This window comes from Schistocerca piceifrons, unplaced genomic scaffold, assembly GCF_021461385.2.
Source record: "Schistocerca piceifrons isolate TAMUIC-IGC-003096 unplaced genomic scaffold, iqSchPice1.1 HiC_scaffold_1718, whole genome shotgun sequence".
Lineage (NCBI taxonomy): Eukaryota > Metazoa > Arthropoda > Insecta > Orthoptera > Acrididae > Schistocerca > Schistocerca piceifrons.
The window spans coordinates 394,686-408,910 of record NW_025727588.1 but is presented as its reverse complement, the minus strand read 5'-3'; positions in this window follow the sequence as shown (position 1 = coordinate 408,910).

The window sequence follows — 14,225 nt, the reverse complement described above, 5'->3', positions numbered from 1 at the left end:
CATTGTGCATTTCGTATTTAATTCCGATGCAATTTCTGTGTTTCATCGTCAATAAGAAGGTCCATGGGATACAGTAAACCTGAAGTGAAGCATCGGAATCTATAACTAAAGTCACAGGAATGGTTCAAATCATAGACAGGAAGAGGGGTCAGTCTTCTTGTACTTGAGTCGGCATTGTGCCTTTTGTATTTAATTCCGATGCAATTTCTGTGTTTCATCGTCAATAAGTAGGTCCAAGGGATACAGTAAAACTGAAGTCAAGCATCGGAATCTATAACTAGTGTCACAGGAATGGTTCAAAACATAGCCAGGAAGAAGAGTCAGACTTCTTGTACTTAAGTAGGCATTGTGGCGTTTCTATTTAATTTCGATGCAATTTCTGTGTTTCATCGTTAATAAGAAGGTCAGAGGGATACAGTAAGCCTGAAGCGAAGCATCGGGATCTATAACTAGTGTCACAGGAATGGTTCTAAACAAAGACAGTAAGAAGAGTCAGTCTTCTTGTACTTAAGTCGGCATTGTGCCTTTTGTGTTTAATTCCGATGCAATTTCTGTGTTTCATCGTCAATAAGAAGGTCCAAGGGATACAGTAAACCTGAAGTGAAGCATCGGAATCTATAACTAGTGTCACAGGAATGGTTCAAAACATAGACGGTAAGATGAGTCAGTCTTCTTGTACTTAAGTCGGCATTGTGCCTTTTGTATTTAATTCCGTTGCAATTTCTGTGTTTCATCGTCAATAAGAAAGTCTAAGGGATTCAGTAAACCTCAAGAGAAGCATCGGAATCTATAACTAGTGTCACAGGAAAGGTTCAAAGCATAGTCAGTGGGAAGAGTCGGTCTTCATGTACTTAAGTCGACATTGTGCCTTTTGTATTAAATTCCGACGCAATTTCTGTGTTTCATCGTCAATAAGAAGGTCCAAGGGATACAGTAAACCTCAAGTGAAGCATCGGAATATATAACTAGTGTCACAGGAATGGTTCAAAACATAGACAGTAGGAAGAGTCAGTCTTCTTGTAGTTAAATCGGCATTGTGCCTTTTGTATTTAATTCCGATGCAATTTTTGTGTTTCATCGTCAATAAGAAGGTCCAAGGGATACAGAAAAACTGAAGTCAAGCATCGGAATCTATAACTAGTGTCACAGGAATGGTTCAAAACGTAGCCAGTAAGAAGAGTCAGTTTTCTTGTACCTAAGTAGGAATTGTGGCGTTTCTATTTAATTCCGGTGCAATTTCTGTGTTTCATCGTCAATAAGAAGGTCAGAGGGATACAGTAAACCTGAAGTGAAGCATCGGTATCTATAACTAGTATCACAGGAATGGTTCAAAACATAGCCAGTAAGAAGAGTCAGTCTTCTTGTACTTAAGTAGCCATTGTGGCGTTTCTATTTAATTCCGATGCAATTTCTGTGTTTCATCGTCAATAAGAAGGTCAGAGGGATACAGTAAACCTGAAGTGAAGCATCGGGATCTATAACTAGTGTCTCAGGAATGGTTCAAAACATAGTCAGTAAGAAGAGTCAGTCTTCTTGTCCTTAAGTCGGCATTGTGACTTTTGTATTTAATTCCGATGCAATTTCTGTGTTTCATCGTGAATAAGAAGGTCCAAGGGATACAGTAAACATGGAGTGAAGCATCGGAATCTGTAACTAGTGTCAATGGAATGGATCAAAACATAGACAGTAAGAAGAGTGAGTCTTCTTGTACTTAAGTCGGCATTGTGCCTTTAGTATTTAATTCCGATGCAATTTCTGTGTTTCATCGTCAATAAGAAGGTCAGAGGGATACAGTAAACTTGAAGAGAAGCATCGGAATTTGTAGCTAAAGTCACAGGAATGGTTCGAAACATAGTCAGTAAGAAGAGTCAGTCTTCTTGTCCTTAAGTCGGCATTGTGCATTTCATATTTAATTCCGATGCAATTTCTGTGGTTCATCGTCAATAAGAATGTCCAAGGGATACAGTAAACCTGGAATGAAGCATCGGAATATATAACTGGTGTCACAGGAATGGTTCAAATCATAGACAGTAAGAAGAGTCAGTCTTCTTGTACTTAAGTCGGCATTGTGCCTTTTGTATTTAATTCCGATGCAATTTCTGTGTTTCATCGTCAATAAGAAGGTCCAAGGAATACTGTAAACCTCAAGTGAAGCATCGGAATCTATAACTAGTGTCACAGGAATGGTTCAATAGATAGTCAGTAGGAAGAGTCGGTCTTCATGTACTTCAGTCGGCATTGTGCCTTTCGTATTTAATTCCGATGCAATTTCTGTGTTTCATCGTCAATAAGAAGGTCCATGGGTTACAGTAAACCTGAAGTGAAGCATCGGAATCTATAACTAGTGTCACAGGAATGGTTCTAAACTCAGACAGTAAGAAGAGTCAGTCATCTTGTACCTAAGTCGGCATTGTGCCTTTTGTATTTAATTCCGATGCAATTTCTGTGTTTCATCGTCAATAAGAAGGTCAGAGGCATACAGTAAACCTGAAGTGAAGCATCGCAATCTATAAGTATTGTCACAGGAATGGTTCAAAACATAGTCAGAAAGAAGAGTCAGTCTTCTTGTACATAAGTCGGCATTGTGCCTTTTGTATTTAATTCCGACGCAATTTCTGTGTTTCATCATAAATAAGAAGGTCAGAGGGATACAGTAAACCTGAAGTGAAGCATCGGAATCTATAACTAGTGTCACAGTAATGGTTCAAAACATAGTCAGTAAGAAGAGTCAGTCGTTTTGTATTTAATTCGGCATTGTGCCTTTTGTGTTTAATTCCGATGCAATTACTGTGTTTCATCGTCAATAAGATGATCCAAGGGATACAGTAAACCTGGAGTGAAGCATCGGAATCTATAACTAGTGTCACAGGAATGGTTCAAACATAGACAGTAAGAAGAGTCAGTCTTCTTGTAGTTAAATCGACAATGTGCCTTTTGTATTTATTTCCGATGCAATTTCTGTGTTTCATCGTCAATAAGAAGGTCAGAGGGATACAATAAACCTGAAGTGAAGCATCGGAATCTATAACTAGGGTCACAGGAAGGGTTCAATACATAGTCAGTAAGAACAGTCAGTCTTCTTGTCCCTAAGGCGGCATTGTGCCTTTTTTATTTAATTCCGATGCAATTTCGGTGTTTCATCGTCAATAAGAAGGTCAAAGGGATACAGTAAACCTGGAGTGTTGCATCGGAATCTATAACTAGTGTCACAGAAATGGTTCAAAACATAGACAGTAAGAAGAGTCAGTCTTCGTGTACTTAAGTCGGCATTTTGCCCTTTGTATTTAATTCCGATGCAATTTCTGTGTTTCATCGTCGATAAGAAGGTCCAAGGGATACAGTAAACCAGCAGTGAAGCATCGGAATCTATAACTAGTGTCAATGGAATGGTTCAAAACATAGACAGTAAGAAGAGTCAGTCTTTTTGTACTTAATTCGGCATTGTGCCTTTTGTATTTAATTCCGATAGAATATCTGTGTTTCATCGTCAATAAGAAGGTCAGAGGGATACAGTAAACCTGAAGTGAAGCATCGGAATCTATAACTAGTGTCACAGGAATTATTCTAAACATAGACAGTAAGAAGAGTCGGTCTTCTTGTACTTAAGTAGGCATTGTGCCATTTGTTTTTAATTCCGATGCAATTTCTGTGTTTCATCGTCAATAAGAAGGTCCAAGGGATACAGTAAACCTGAAGTGAAGCATCGGAATCTATAACTAGTGTCACAGGAATGGTTCAAACATAGTCAGTAGGAAGTGTCGGTCTTCATGTACTTAAGTCGGCATTGTGCCTTTTGTATATAATTCCGATGCAATTTCTGTCTTTCATCGTCAATAAGAAGGACCAAGGGATACAGTAAACCTAAAGTGAAGCATCGGAATCTATAACTAGTGGCACTGGAATGGTTCAAAGTATGGACAGTAAGAAGAGTCATTCTTCTTGTACTTTAGTCGGCACTGTGCCATTTGTGTTTAATTCCAATTCAATTTCTGTGATTCATCGTCAATAAGAAGGCCCAAGGGATTCAGTAAACCTGAAGTGAAGCATCGGACTCTGCAACTAGTGTCACAGAAATGTTTCAAACATAGACGGTGGAAGAGTCAGTCTTCTTGTACTTAAGTCGGCATTTTCCTTTTGTATTTAATTCCGATGCAATTTCTGAGTTTCATCGTCAATAAGAAGGTCCAGGGAAACAGTAAACCTGAAGTGAAGCATCGGAATCTATAACTGGTGTCACAGGAATGGTTCAAATCATAGTCAGTAAGAAGTGTCAGTCTTCTTGTCCTTAAGTCGGCATTGTGCCTTTTGTATTTAATTCCGATGCAATTTCTGTGTTTCGTCGGCAATATTTTCAGAGGGATAAGTAAACATGAAGTGAAGCATCGGAATCTATAACTAGTGTCACAGAAATGGTTCAAAACATAGTCAGTAATAAGAGTCAGTCTTCTTGTACTTAAGTCGGCATTGTACCTTTTCTATTTATTTCACTTGCAATTTCTGTGGTTCATCGTCAATAAGAAGGTCCAAGGGATACAGTAAACCTGGAGTGAAGCATCGGAAACTATAACTAGTGTCACAGGAATGGTTCAAAACATAGGCAGTAAAATGAGTCAGTTTTCTTGTACTTAAGTCGGCATTGTGCCTTTTCTATTTATTTGCGATGCAATTTCTGTGTTTCATCGTCAACAAGAAGGTCAGAGGGATACAATAAACCTGAAGTGAAGCATCGGAATCTAAAACTAGTGTCACAGGAATGGTTGAAAACATAGTCAGTAAGAACAGTCAGTCTTCTTGTCCCTAAGTCGGCATTGTGCCTTTTTTATTTAATTACGATGCAATTTCTGTGTTTCATCGTCAATAAGAAGGACCAAGGGATACAGTAAACCTGGAGTGAAGCATGGGAATCTATAACAAGTGTCACAGGAATGGTTCAAAACATAGACATTTAAAAGAGTCAGTTTTCGTGTACTTAAGTCGCCATTTTGCCCTTTGTATTTAATTCCGATGCAATTTCTGTGATTCATCGTCAATAAGAAGGTCCAAGGGATACAGTAAAACTGAAGTCAAGCATCGGAATCTATAACTAGTGTCACAGGAACGGTTCAAATCATAGCCAGTAAGAAGAGTCAGTCTTCTTGTACTTAAGTAGCCATTGTGGCGTTTCTATTTAATTCCGATGTAATTTCTGTGTTACATCGTCAATAAGAAGGTCAGAGGGATACAGAAAACCTGAAGTGAAGCATCGGAATCTGTAACTGGTGTCACAGGAATGGTTCAATCATAGACAGTAAGAAGAGTCACTCTTCTTGTACTTAAGGCGGCATTGTGCCTTTTGTGTTTAATTCCGATGCAATTTCTGTGTTTCGTCGTCAATAAGAAGGTCAGAGGGATACAGTAAACATGAAGTGAAGCATCGCAATCTATAACTAGTGTCACAGGAATGCTTCAAAACATAGTCAGTAAGAAGAGTCAGTCTTCTTGTACTTATGACGGCATTGTGCCTTTCGTATTTAATTCCGATGCAATTTCTGTGTTTCATCGACAATAAGAAGGTCAGAGGGATACAGTAAACCTGATGTGAAGCATCGGAATCTATAAGTAAAGTCACTGGAATGGTTCAAATCATAGACAGGAAGAGGGGTCAGTCTTCTTGTACTTAAGTCGGCATTGTGCATTTTGTATTTAATTCCGACGCAAATTCTGTGTTTCATGGTCAATAAGTAGGTCCAAGGGATACAGTAAAACTGAAGTCAAGCATCGGAATCTATAACTAGTGTCACAGGAATGGTTCAAAACATAGCCAGGAAGAAGAGTCAGTCTTCTTGTACTTAAGTAGACATTGTGGCGTTTCTATTTAATTCCGATGCAATTTCTGTGTTTCATCGTCAATAAGAAGGTCAGAGGGATACAGTAAACCTGAAGCGAAGCATCGGGATCTATAACTAGTGTCACAGGAATGGTTCAAAACATAGTCAGTAAGAAGAGTCAGTTTCTTGTACTTAAGTCGGCATTGTGCCTCTTGCATTTAATTCCGATGCAATTTTTGTGTTTCATCGTCAATAAGAAGGTCCAAGGGATACAGTAGACCTGAATTGAAGCATCGGAATCTATAACTAGTGTCACAGGAATGGTTCAAACCATAGACGGTAAGATGAGTCAGTCTTCTTGTACTTAAGTCGGCATTGTGCCTTTTGTATTTAATTCCGATGCAATTTCTGTGTTTCATCGTCAATAAGAAGGTCTAAGGGAAACAGTAAACCTCAAGAGAAGCATCGGAATCTATAACTAGTGTCACAGGAAAGGTTCAAAACATAGTCAGTAGGAAGAGTCGGTCTTCATGTACTTAGGTCGACATTGTGCCTTTTGTATTAAATTCCGATGCAATTTCTGTGTTTCATCGTCAATAAGAAGGTACAAGGGGTACAGTAAAACTGGAGTGAAGCATCGGAATCTATAACTAGTGTCAATGGAATGGTTCAAAGCATAGACAGTAAGAAGACTCAGTCTTCTAGTACTTAATTCGGCATTGTGCCTTTTGTATTTAATTCCGATGTAATTTCTGTGTTTCATCGTCAATAAGAAATTCCAGGGGATACAGTAAACCTGAGGTGAAGCATCGGAATCTATAACTTGTGTCACAGGAATGGTTCAAAACATAGTCAGTAGGAAGAGTCGGTCTTCATGTACTTAAGTCGGCATTGTGCCTTTTGTATTTAATTCCGATGCAATTTCTGTGTTTCATCGTCAATAAGAAGGTCCAAGGGATCCAATAAACCTGAAGTGAAGCATCGGAATCTATAACTAAAGTCACAGGAATGGTTCAAATCATAGACCAGAAGAGGGGTCAGTCTTCTTGTACTTAAGTCGGCATTGTGCCTTTTGTTATTAATTCCGATGCAATTTCTGTGTTTCATCGTCAACAAGTAGGTCCAAGGGATACAGTAAAACTGAAGTCAAGCATCGGAATCTATAACTAGTGTGACATGAATGGTTCAAAACGTAGCCAGAAAGAAGAGTCAGTCTTCTTGTACTTAAGAGGGCATTGTGGCGTTTCTATTTAATTCCGATGCAATTTCTGTGTTTCATCGTCAATAAGAAGGTCAGAGGGATACAGTAAACCTGAAGCGATGCATCGGGATCTATAACTAGTGCCACAGGAATGGTTCAAAACATAGTCAGTAAGTAGAGTCAGTTTCTTGTACTTAAGTCGGCATTGTGCCTTTTGTATTTAATTCCGATGCAATTTTTGTGTTTCATCGTCAATAAGAAGGTCCAAGGGATTCAGTAAACCTGAAGTGAAGCATCGGATTCTATAACTAGCGTCACACGAATGGTTGAAAACATAGACAGCAAGAAAAGTCAGTCGTCTTGTACTTAAGTCGGCATTGTGCCTTTTCTATTTAATTCCGATGCAATTACCGTGTTTCATCGTCAATTAGAAGGTCAGAGGGATACAGTGAACCTGAAGTCAAGCATCCGAATCTATAACTAGTGTCACAGGAATGGTTCAAAACATAGTCAGTAAGAAGAGTCAGTCATCTTGTACTTAAGTCGGCATTGTGCCTTTCGTATTTAATTCCGATGCAATTTCTATGTTTCATCGTCAATAAGAAGGTCTAAGGGATACAGTAAACCTCAAGAGAAGCATCGGAATCTATAACTAGTGTCACAGGAAAGGTTCAAAGCATAGTCAGTAGGATGAGTCGGTCTTCATGTACTTAAGTCTACATTGTGACTTTTGTATTAAATTCCGACGCAATTTCTGTGTTTCATCGTCAATAAGAAGGTCCAAGGGATACAGTAAACCTCAAGTGTAGCATCGGAATCTATAACTAGTGTCACAGGAATGGTTCAAAACATAGACAGTAGGAAGAGTCAGTCTTCTTGTACTTAAGTCGGCATTGTGCCTTTTGTGTTTAATTCCGATGCAATTTCTGTGTTTCGTATTCAATAAGAAGGCCAGAGGGCTACAGTAAACCTGAAGTGAAGCATCGCAATCTATAACTAGTGTCACAGGAATGGTTCAAAACATAGTCAGTAAGAAGAGTCAGTCATCTTCTACTTAAGTCGGCATTGTGCCTTTCGTATTTAATTCCGATGCAATTTCTGTGTTTCATCGTCAATAAGAAGGTCAGAGGGATACAGTAAACCTGAAGTGAAGCATCGGAATCTATAACTAAAGTCACTGGAATGGTTCAAATCATAGACAGGAAGAGGGGTCAGTCTTCTTGTACTTAAGTCGGCATTGTGCCTTTTGTATTTAATTCCGATGCAATTTCTGTGTTTCATCGTTTATAAGTAGGTCCAAGGGATACAGTAAAACTGAAGTCAAGCATCGGAATCTATAACTAGTGTCACAGGAATGGTTCAAAGCATAGCCAGGAAGAAGAGTCAGTCTTCTTGTACATAAGTAGGCATTGTGGCGTTTCTATTTAATTCCGATGCAATTTCTGTGTTTCATCGTCAATAAGAAGGTCAGAGGAATACAGAGTAAACCTGAAGCGAAGCATCGGGATCTATAACTAGTGTCACAGGAATGGTTGAAAACATAGTCAGTAAGAAGAGTCAGTTTCTTGTACTTAAGTCGGCATTGTGCCTTTTGCATTTAATTCCGATGCAATTTTTGTCCTTCATCGTCAATAAGAAGCTCCAAGGGATACAGTAAACCTGAAGTGAAGCACCGGATTCTATAACTAGTGTCACAGGAATGGTTCAAAGCATAGCCAGGAAGAAGAGTCAGTCTTCTTGTACTTAAGTAGGCATTGTGGCGTTTCTATTTAATTCCGATGCAATTTCTGTGTTTCATCGTCAATAAGAAGGTCAGAGGGATACAGTAAACCTGAAGCGAAGCATCGGGATCTATAACTAGTGTCACAGGAATGGTTCAAAACATAGTCAGTAAGAAGAGTCAGTTTCTTGTACTTAAGTCGGCATTGTGCCTTTTGTATTTAATTCCGATGCAATTTCTGTGTTTCATCGTCAATAAGTAGGTCCAAGGGATACAGTAAAACTGAAGCGAAGCATCGGAATCTATAATTAGTGTCACAGGAATGGTTCTAATCATAGAGAGGAAGAGGGGTCGGTCTTCTTGTACTTAAGTCGGCATTGTGCCTTTTGTGTTTAATTCCGATGCAATTTCTGTGTTTCATCGTCAATAAGAAGGTCCAAGGGATACAGTAAACCTGAAGTGAAGCATCGGAATCTATAACTAGTGTCACAGGAATGCTTCAAAACATAGACGGTAAGATGAGTCAGTCTTCTTGTACTTAAGGCGGCATTGTGCCTTTTGTATTTAATTCCGATGCAATTTCCGTGTTTCATCGTCAATAAGAAGGTCTAAGGGATACAGTAAACCTCAAGAGAAGCATCGGAATCTATAACTAGTGTCACAGGAATGGTTCAAAACATAGTCAGTAGGAAGAGTCGGTCTTCATGTACTTAAGTCGGCATGGTGCCTTTTGTATTTAATTCCGATGTATTTTCTGTGTTTCATCGTCAATAAGAAGGTCCAGGGGATACAGTAAACCTGAGATGAAGCATCGGAATCTATAACTAGTGTCACAGGAATGGTTCAAAACATAGTCAGTAGGAAGAGTCGGTCTTCATGTACTTAAGTCGGCATTGTGCCTTTTGTATTTAATTCCGATGCAATTTCTGTGTTTCATCGTCAATAAGAAGGTCCAAGGGATCCAATAAACCTGAGGTGAAGCATCGGAATCTATAACTAGTGTCACAGGACTGGTTCAAACCATAGACATTAGGAAGAGTCAGACTTCTTGTACTTAAGTCGGCATTGTGCCTTTTGTATTTAATTCCGATGCAATTTCTGTGTTTCATCGTCAATAAGAAGGTCCAAGGAATACAGTAAACCTGAAGTGAAGCATCGGAATCTATAACTACTGTCACAGGAATGGTTCAAACATAGACAGTAAGAAGAATCAGTCTTGTTGTACTTAAGTCGGCATTGTGCCTTTTGTGTTTAATTCCGATGCAATTTCTGTGTTTCATCGTCAATAAGAAGGACCAAGGGATACAGTAAACCTAAAGTGAAGCATCGGAATCTATAACTAGTGTCACTGGAATGGTTCAAAATATGGACAGTAAGAAGAGTCAGTCTTCTTGTTCTTATGTCGGCATTTTGCCTTTTGTATTTAATTCCGATGCAATTTCTGAGTTTCATCGTCAATAAGAAGGTCCAAGGGATACAGTACACCTGGAGTGAAGCATCGGAATCTATAACTAGTGTCACAGGAATGGTTCAAAACATAGACAGTAAAAAGAGTCAGTCTTCTTGTACTTAACTCGGCATTGTGCCTTTTCTATTTATTTGCGATGCAATTTCTGTGTTTCATCGTCAACAAGAAGGTCAGAGGGATACAATAAACCTGAAGTGAAGCATCGGAATCTATAACTAGTGTCACAGGAATGGTTCAAAACATAGTCAGTAAGAACAGTCAGTCTTCTTGTCCCTAAGTCGGCATTGTGCCTTTTTTATTTAATTCCGATGCAATTCCTGTGTTTCATCGTCAATAAGAAGGACCAAGGGATACAGTAAACCTGGAGTGATGCATCGGAATCTATAACTGGTGTCACTGGAATGGTTCAAACATAGACAGTAAGAAGAGACAGTCTTCTTGAACTTAAGTCGACAATGTGCCTTTTCTATTTAACTCCGATGCAATTTCTGTGTTTCATCGTCAACAAGAAGGACAGAGGGATACAATAAACCTGAACTGAAGCATCGGAATCTATAACTAGTGTCACAGGAATGGATCAAAACATAGCCAGTAAGAAGAGTCAGTCTTCTTGTACTTAAGTAGCCATTGTGGCGTTTCTATTTAATTCCGATGCAATTTCTGTGTTTCATCGTCAATAAGAAGGTCAGAGGGATACAGTAAACCTGAAATGAAGCATCGGGATCTATAACTAGTGTCTCAGGAATGGTTCAAAGCATAGTCAGTAAGAAGAGTCAGTCTTCTTGTACTTAAGTCGGCATTGTGCCTTTTGTATTTAATTCCGATGAATTTTATGTGTTTCATCATCAATAAGAAGGTCCAATTGATACAGTAAACCAGGAGTGAAGCATCGGAATCTATAACTAGTGTCACAGGAATGGTTCAAACCAAAGACATTAGGAAGAGTCAGACTTCTTGTACTTAAGTCGGCATTATGCCTTTTGTATTTAATTCGGATGCAATTTCTGTGTTTCATCGTCAATAAGAAGGTCCAAGGAATACAGTAAACCTGAAGTGAAGCATCGGAATCTATAACTAGTGTCACAGGAATGGTTCAAACATAGACAGTAAGAAGAGTCAGTCTTCTTGTACTTAAGTCGGCATTGTGCCTTTTGTGTTTAATTCCGATGCAATTTCTGTGTTTCGTCGTCAATAAGAAGGTCAGAGGGATACAGTAAACCTGAAGTGAAGCATCGCAATCTATAACTAGTGTCACAGGAATGGTTCAAACATAGTCAGTAAGAAGAGTCAGTCTTCTTGTACTTAAGTCGGCATTGCTCATTTCGTATTTAATTCCGATGCAATTTCTGTGTTTCATCGTCAATAAGAAGGTCAGAGGGATACTGTAAACCTGAAGTGAAGCATCGGAATCTATAACTAAAGTCACAGGAATGGTTCAAATCATAGACAGGAAGAGGGGTCAGTCTTCTTGTACTTAAGTCGGCATTGTGCCTTTTGTATTTAATTCCGATGCAATTTCTGTGTTTCATCGTCAATAAGTAGGTCCAAGGGATACAGTAAAACTGAAGTCAAGCATCGGAATCTATAACTAGTGTCACAGGAATGGTTCAAAACATAGCCAGGAAGAAGAGTCAGTCTTCTTGTACTTAAGTAGGCATTGTGGCGTTTCTATTTAATTTCGATGCAATTTCTGTGTTTCATCGTCAATAAGATGGTCAGAGGGATACAGTAAACCTGAAGCGAAGCATCGGGATCTATAACTAGTGTCACAGGAATGGTTCTAAACGTAGACAGTAAGAAGAGTCAGTCTTCTTGTACTTAAGTCGGCATTGTGCCTTTTGTGTTTAATTCCGATGCAATTTCTGTGTTTCATCGTCAATAAGAAGGTCCAAGGGATACAGTAAACCTGAAGTGAAGCATCGGAATCTATAACTAGTGTCACAGGAATGGTTCAAAACATAGACGGTAAGATGAGTCAGTCTTCTTGTACTTAAGTCGGCATTGTGCCTTTTGTATTTAATTCCGATGCAATTTCTGTGTTTCATCGTCAATAAGAAAGTCTAAGGGATTCAGTAAACCTCAAGAGAAGCATCGGAATCTATAACTAGTGTCACAGGAAAGGTTCAAAGCATAATCAGTGGGAAGAGTCGGTCTTCATGCACTTAAGTCGACATTGTGCCTTTTGTATTAAATTCCGACGCAATTTCTGTGTTTCATCGTCAATAAGAAGGTACAACGGATACAGTAAACCTCAAGTGAAGCATCGGAATATATAACTAGTGTCACAGGAATGGTTCAAAACATAGACAGTAGGAAGAGTCAGTCTTCTTGTACTTAAGTCGGCATTGTGCCTTTTGTATTTAATTCCGATGCAATTTCAGTGTTTCATCGTCAATAAGAAGGTCCAAGGGATACAGAAAAACTGAAGTCAAGCATCGGAATCTATAACTAGTGTCACAGGAATGGTTCAAAACGTAGCCAGTAAGAAGAGTCAGTTTTCTTGTACCTAAGTAGGAATTGTGGCGTTTCTATTTAATTCCGGTGCAATTTCTGTGTTTCATCGTCAATAAGAAGGTCAGAGGGATACAGTAAACCTGAAGTGAAGCTTCGGTATCTATAACTAGTATCACAGGAATGGTTCAAAACATAGCCAGTAAGAAGAGTCAGTCTTCTTGTACTTAAGTAGCCATTGTGGCGTTTCTATTTAATTCCGATGCAATTTCTGTGTTTCATCGTCAATAAGAAGGTCAGAGGGATACAGTAAACCTGAAGTGAAGCATCGGGATCTATAACTAGTGTCTCAGGAATGGTTCAAAACATAGTCAGTAAGAAGAGTCAGTCTTCTTGTCCTTAAGTCGGCATTATGCCTTTTGTATTTAATTCCCATGCAATTTCTGTGTTTCATCGTCAATAAGAAGGTCCAAGGGATACAGTAAACCTGGAGTGAAGCATCGCAATCTGTAACTAGTGTCAATGGAATGGATCAAAACATAGACAGTAAGAAGAGTGAGTCTTCTTGTACTTAAGTCGGCATTGTGCCTTTAGTATTTAATTCCGTTGCAATTTCTGTGTTTCATCGTCAATAAGAAGGTCAGAGGGATACAGTAAACCTGAAGAGAAGCATCGGAACTTGTAGCTAATGTCACAGGAATGGTTCGAAACATAGTCAGTAAGAAGAGTCAGTCTTCTTGTCCTTAAGTCGGCATTGTGCATTTCATATTTAATTCCGATGCAAATTCTGTGGTTCATCGTCAATAAGAATGTCCAAGGGATACAATAAACCTGGAATGAAGCATCGGAATATATAACTGGTGTCACAGGAATGGTTCAAATCATAGACAGTAAGAAGAGTCAGTCTTCTTGTACTGAAGTCGGCATTGTGCCTTTTGTATTTAATTCCGATGCAATATCTGTGTTTCATCGTCAATAAGAAGGTCCAAGGAATACTGTAAACCTCAAGTGAAGCATCGGAATCTATAACTAGTGTCGCAGTTATGGTTCAATACATAGTCAGTAGGAAGAGTCGGTCTTCATGTACTTCAGTCGGCATTGTGCCTTTTGTATTTAAATCCGATGCAATTTCTGTGTTTCATCGTCAATAAGAAGGTCCATGGGTTACAGTAAACCTGAAGTGAAGCATCGGAATCTATAACTAGTGTCACAGGAATGGTTCTAAACACAGACAGTAAGAAGAGTCAGTCTTCTTGTACTTAAGTCGGCATTGTGCCTTTTGTATTTAATTCCGATGCAATTTCTGTGTTTCATCGTCAATAAGAAGGTCAGAGGCATACAGTAAACCTGAAGTGAAGCATTGCAATCTATAACTAGTGACACAGGAATGGTTCAAAACATAGTCAGAAAGAAGAGTCAGTCTTCTTGTACTTAAGTCGGCATTGTGCCTTTTGTATTTAATTCCGACGCAATTTCTGTGTTTCATCATCAATAAGAAGGTCAGAGGGATACAGTAAACCTGAAGTGAAGCATCGGAATCTATAACTAGTGTCACAGGAATGGTTCAAAGCATAGCCA